This window comes from Chiloscyllium plagiosum, chromosome 11, assembly GCF_004010195.1.
Source record: "Chiloscyllium plagiosum isolate BGI_BamShark_2017 chromosome 11, ASM401019v2, whole genome shotgun sequence".
Classification (NCBI taxonomy): domain Eukaryota; kingdom Metazoa; phylum Chordata; class Chondrichthyes; order Orectolobiformes; family Hemiscylliidae; genus Chiloscyllium; species Chiloscyllium plagiosum.
This window is the reverse complement of record NC_057720.1, coordinates 4630656-4637201: the sequence shown is the minus strand read 5'-3', so window position 1 is coordinate 4637201 and position 6546 is coordinate 4630656.

The window sequence follows — 6546 nt, the reverse complement described above, 5'->3', positions numbered from 1 at the left end:
TACTTAGTCACTGGTCAGCTCTCCGATGCTCCAAGGAAAACATATCCAGTCTATTCAGCCTCTCCCTATAGCTCAAATCCTCCAACCTTGGTAACGTCTTTGTAAATCTTTTCTGAACCCTTTCAAATTTCACCACATCCTTCCGATAGGAAGGAGACCAGAATTGCACACAACATTCCTAACCAATGTCCTGTACAGCCACAACATGACCTCCCAACTCTTATACTCAATGCTGCGTTCAATAAAGGAAAGCATACCAAATGCCTTATTCATTATTCTACCTACCTGCAACTCCACATTCAAGACGTTTTGAACCTGCACTCCACGGTCTCTTTGTTCAGCAACATTCCCTAGGACCTTACATTAAATGTATAAGTCCTGCTCTGATTTGCTTTCCCAAAATGCAGCACGTCACATTTATCTAAATTAAACCCCATCTGCCACTTCTCAGCCCATTGGCCCATCTGAACAAGATCCTGTTGTAATCTGAGGTAACTTTCTTCAATATCCACTACACCTCCAATTTTGATGTCATCTGCAAACTTACTAACTATACTTCCTATGTTCATATCCAAATCTTTTATATAAATGACAAAAAGTACTGGACCAAGCACTGATCCTTGTGGCACTCCACTGGTCACAAGCCTCCAGTCTGAAAAACAACCCTCCATTACCATTCTCTGTCTTCTACTTTTGAGCCAGTTCTATATCCAAATGGCTAGTTGTCCCTTTATTCCATGAGCTCTAATCTTGCTAACCACTGTTGACGGAGATGGAGAGGTCCAGGAAGGAGAGAGAGGTGCCAGAGATGGTCCAGGTGAATTTAAGGTCGGGGTGGAATGTGTTGGTGAAGTTGATGAACTGTTCAACCTGATGTAGGTGTATCGGGACTTGATGTCCATGGTGAAGATGAGGTGTTCGGGGCCAGGGAAACAGAAATATTGGAGGAGGTGGAGGGTGTGGGTGGATGAGATAGCGCCGATGCAGTCATCAATGTAGTGGAGGAAAAGGTGGTGCCGGTGTAACTGCAGAAGATAGACTGTTCCACGTAGCCGACAAAGAGACAGGCATAGCTGGGGCCCATGAGGGTGCCCATGGCTACCCCTTTCATCTGGAGGAAGTGGGAGGATTGGAAGGAGAAATTGTTGAGGTGAAGACCAGTTCACCCAAACAAATGAGAGTGTCAGTGGACGGGTACTAGTGGGGAGGTCGGGAGAGGAAGAGATGGAGGGCTTGGATGCCCAGGTTATGGCAGATGGAGGTGTATATGTCCATGGTGAAGATGAGGTGTTGGGGGCCGGGGAAACAGAAGTATTGGAGAAGGTAGAGGTCGTGGGTGGTGTCGCGAACCTAAGTGGAGAGTTCTTGGACCAGGGCAACAGGATAGTATCGAGGTAAATGGAGTTGAATTCGGTGGGGCTGGAGCAGGCTCAGACAATGGGTCAGACAGGGTGGTCAGGCTTGTGGATCTTGGGTAGGAGGTAGAATCAGGCAGTGCGGGGTTCCTGAACTATGAGGTTGGAGGCAGTGGGAGGGAGATCCCTTGAGGTGATGAGGTTGTGTACAGTCTGGGAGATGTTGGTTTCGTGATGGGAGGTGAGGTCATTGTTGAGGGGTCAGTAGGAGGAGGTGTCTTCAAGTTGGCGTCTGGCTTCAGCAGTGTAGAGGTCAGTGCGCCAAACTACCACTGCACTCCCTTTATCCGCTGGTTTGATGGTGAGGTTAGGGTTGGAGCAGAGGGAGTGGAGGGCTGCGCATTGTGAAGGTGAGAGGTTGGAGTGGGGGAGGGGGGTAGACAGATTGAGGCGGTTAATGTCTCGGCGGCAGTTGGAAATATAGAGGTTGAGGCCGAGTAATAGACCAGCACGGGGTGTCTAGGTGGATGGGGTGCATTGGAGGCAGGCGAAGGGGCCCTCGGATGTTGAGCGGTAGTCCTGATTGATAAAGTATGCTTGGAGGCGAACGCGGTGGAACACGTGTTCATAGTCACAATGCGTATTGAATTCGTACACAACCTCATCACCTCGGGGATCTCCAATCCACAACTTCCAACCTCATGGTTTGGGAAGCCTGCACCACCTAATTCTACCTCCTACCCAAGATTCACAAGCCTAACTACCCTGGTCGACCCACTGTTTCAGCCTGCTCCTACCCACCGAATTCATCTCCACATACCCCAATAATGTCCTACCTCCCCCCTCCCCGGTCCAGGAACTCCCCACATAGGTTCAAGATACCACCCATGCCCTCCACCTCGTACAGTCATACAGTCATGGAGATGTACAGCACGGAAACAGACCCTTCGGTCCAACTCGTCCATGCTGACCAGATATCCCAAACCAATCTAGTCCCACCTGCCAGCACCAACCCTTCCTCTTCATATACCCATCCTGATGCCTTTTAAATGTTGCAATTGTACCAGCCTCCACCACTTCCTCTGGCAGCTCATTCCATACACGTACCACCCTCTGAGTGAAAAAGTTGCCTGTTAGGTCTATTTTATATCTTTCCCCTCTCACCCTAAACCTATGCCCTCTAGCTCTGGACTCAACCACCCCGGGGAAAAAACTTTGTCTATTTATCCTGTCCATGCCCCTCATGATTTTATAAATCTCTATAAGGTCACCCATCAGCCTCCAACACTCCAGGGAAAACAGCCCCAGCCTGTCAGCCTCTCCCTATAGCTCAAATCCTCCAAACCCTGGCAACATCCTTGCAAATCTTTTCTAAACCCTTTCAAGTTTCACAACATCTTTCTGATAGGAAGGAGACCAGAATTGCGCGCAATATTCCAACAGTGGTCTAACCAATGTCCTGTACAGCCGCAACATGACCTCCTAACTCCTGTACTCAATACTCTGACCAATAAACGAAAGCATACCAAACACCTTCTTCACTATCCTATCTACCTATGACTCCACTTTCAAGGAGCTATGAACCTGCACTCCAAGGTCTCTTTGTTCAGCAACACTCCCTAGGACCTTACCATTAAGCATATAAGTCCTGCTAAGATTTGCTTTCCCAAAATGCAGCACCTCGCATTTATCTGAATTAAACTCTATCTGCCACTCCTCAGCCCATTGGCCCATCTGATCAAGATCCCATTGTAAACTGAGGTAACCTTCTTCGCTGTCCACTACACCTCCAATTTTGGTGTCATCTGCAAACTTACTAATTATACTTCTTATGCTCGCATCCAAATCATTTGTATAAATGACAAAAAGAAGTGGACCCAGCACCGATCCTTGTGGCACTCCACTGGTCACAGGCCTTCAGTCTGAAAAACAACCCTCCACCACCACCCTCTGTCTTCTACCTTTGAGCCAGTTCTGTATCAAAGTTGTGAGTTCTCCCTGTATTCCATGAGATCTAACCTTGCTCACCAGTCTCCCATGGGAAACCTTGTCAAATGCCTTACTGAAGTCCATATAGATCACATCTACCATTCTGCCCTCATCAATCCTCTTTGTTACTTCTTCAAAAAATTCAATTAAGTTTGTGTGACATGATTTCCCACACATGAAACCATGTTGACTATTCATAATCAGGCCTTGCCTTTCCAAATACATGTACATCCTGTCCCTCAGGATTCCCTCCAACAACTTGCCCACCACCGACGTCAGGCTCACTGGTCTATAGTTCCCTGGCTTGTCCTTACCACCTTTCTTAAACAGTGGCACCATGTTAGCCAACCTCCAGTCTTCTGGCATCTCACCTGTGACTATCAATGATACAAATATCTCAGTAAGAAACCCAGCAATCACTTCCTTACCTTCCCACAGAGTTCTAGGGTACACCTGATCAGATCCTGGGGATTTGTCCACTTTTATGCATTTCAAGACATCCAGCAGTTCCTCCTCTGTAATATCGACATTTTTCAAGATGTCATCATCTATTTCCCTACATTCTATATCTTCCATATCCTTTTTCACAGTAAGTACTGTTGCGAAATACTCATTTAGTATCTCCCCCATCTTCTGAGTATCCACACAAAAGTTGCCTTACTGATCTTTGATGGGGGCTATTCTCTCCATAGTTACCCTTTTATCCTTAATGTATTTTTAAAAATCTTTTGGATTCTCCTTAACTCTATTTGCCAAAGCTATTTCATGTCCTCTTTTTGCCCTCCTGATTTCTCTCTTAAGTATACTCCTACTGCCGTTATACTCTTCTAAGGACTAACTCAATCTATCCTATCTATACCTGACATATGCTTCCTTCTTTTTCTTAACCAAACCCTCAAATTCTTTAATCATCCAACATTCCCTATACCTACCAGCCTTTCCTTTCACCATAACATGAATATACTTTCTCTGGACTCTCGTTATCTCATTTCTGAAGGCTTCCCATTTTCCAGCTGTCCATTTACCTGTGAACATGTGTGCCCAATCAGCTTTTGTAAATTCTTACCTAATGCCGTCAAAATTGGCTTTTCTCCAATATAGAACTTCAACTTTTAGATCTGGTCTATCCTTTTTAAAACTAATAGAATTATGGTCGCTGGTCCCAAAGTGCTCCCCCACTGATACCTCAGTCATCTGTCCTGCCTTATTTCCCAAGAGTAGGTCAAGTTTTGCACCTTCTCTAATAGGTACATTTGCATACCTCCTCGAAGACTTCCACTTCCTTGGCCCCAGCGTGTCATTTTCACTATGGACATCTAGTCCCTCAGCACCTCCATCAGCCATGACCAGGGACCCAAGCCCTCCATTCCTTCCTCTCCCTACATATCCACCAGTACCCTTCCACTGACACTCTTATTCATTTGGCTGAACTGGTCCTCACCCTCAACAATTTCTCCTTCGAGATTTGAGAAGATTTCTAGCCCAGGTTGAGGTTCTGGATGTAGGTTTGCTCGCTGAGCTGGAAGGTTCATTTTTAGACGTTTCGCCACCATATTAGGTAACATATTCAGTGAGTCTCCGGAAGAAGCACTGCTGGTGTTTCCTGCTTTCTATTACACACTAAAACAGCAGCTAATGAACTTGAAAGACCCAATTCAGACAACAAGCAAAACTAATGTCATTTACAAAATACCATGCAAGAACTGTAGCAAACACTACATTGGACAAACAGGCAGAATACTAGCCACCAGGATACATGAACATCAACTAGCCACAAACCGACATGACCCTCTCTTACTGGTATCCTTACAGATAAGGAAGGACACCACTTTGACTAGGACAACACATCCATCCTAGGACAAGCCAAACAGAGACACACATGAGAATTTCTGGAAGCATGGCATTCCAACCAGAACTCCATCAACAAATACATTGACTTGGATCCCATTTACCACCCCCTGGGAAAAAGAACAGGAAGTTACATCACCATAGGAAATGATATCACCACAGGAAATGACATCACCAACCCAAGGAAATCCAAACATAGAAATAGAAAGCAGGAAACACACCAGTGCTTCGTCTGGAGGCTCACTAAAGATGTTACATAGTATGGTGACGAAACGTCTAAAAACTAACTTTCCAGCTCAGCGAGCTAAGCTACTTCTGGAATTTCTCCTTGGAATCCCCCCACTTCCTCCAGATGAGAGGGGTAGCTATGGGCACCTGCATGGCCCCAGCTATACCTGTCTCTTTGTTAGCTATGTGGAACAGTCTATCTTCCACAATTACACCGGCACCATGCCCAACCAGTCAGTTTAAATTATGCCCAAGGCTACTAAAGCCCAATCAATCTTGAATCTATTGTTTTGCCAACATCGAATCAATAAGATGATGCAATGTTGGGGGTATTAAAAAAGCAGGCATTTTGAAAATCAGACAGAGAATAACTGCCATTGACAGAGTAACTGCCATCGAGAGAGAGAGAGAGAGAGAGAGAGAATTAAAAGTTTGAAAAACTCTATCAAAGGTACCTTTTCATATGAAACATCTTCACAGTAAAAAGAAAGACGACGGCCCAGGGAGATCTTCATCCGAAAGAAGACAGACTCCAAAGGCGACAGCTGCTGTATGGTTTTAAAATTAAGTTAATGTAAGTTTAGTAAGAGTTTTATTGGAATGGTATATTGTTATAGAGTTGGAGGCAGGTAATGAACAGTTAAGAGAAAGGGGGCTTAGAGTTGTGAATAGTTGTTTAATGTTCACTTTTAGAGTTAAGGAATAAATTGATATTGATTTTTTTAAGTAGTAGAATTTGGGAGTTCTTTGTCACTCATACTTTAACAAGTTACGAGGCGAGGTGAGCTCTTCTGGGTGTTTGGTTTAATTAACAGAAGGGTTCACCGCTATTTCATAACATTTATAAAATCCAAAGTTTGTGCGAAGGTTTGTAGCTCGGGTGCTCGTTGTTGTGGTTCTGTTCGCCGAGCTGGGAATTTGTGTTGCAGACGTTTCGTCCCCTGTCTGGGTGACATCCTCAGTGCTTGGGAAACTCCTGTGAAGCGCTTCTGTGATCTTTCCTCTGGCATTTGTAGTGGTTTGAATCTGCCGCCTCCGGTTGTCAGTTCCAGCTGTCAGTTGCAGTGGTCGGCAGACAAAGGCAGAATGACGGTCATCCTGGACAAAGCAGAGTACATCCAAAAAG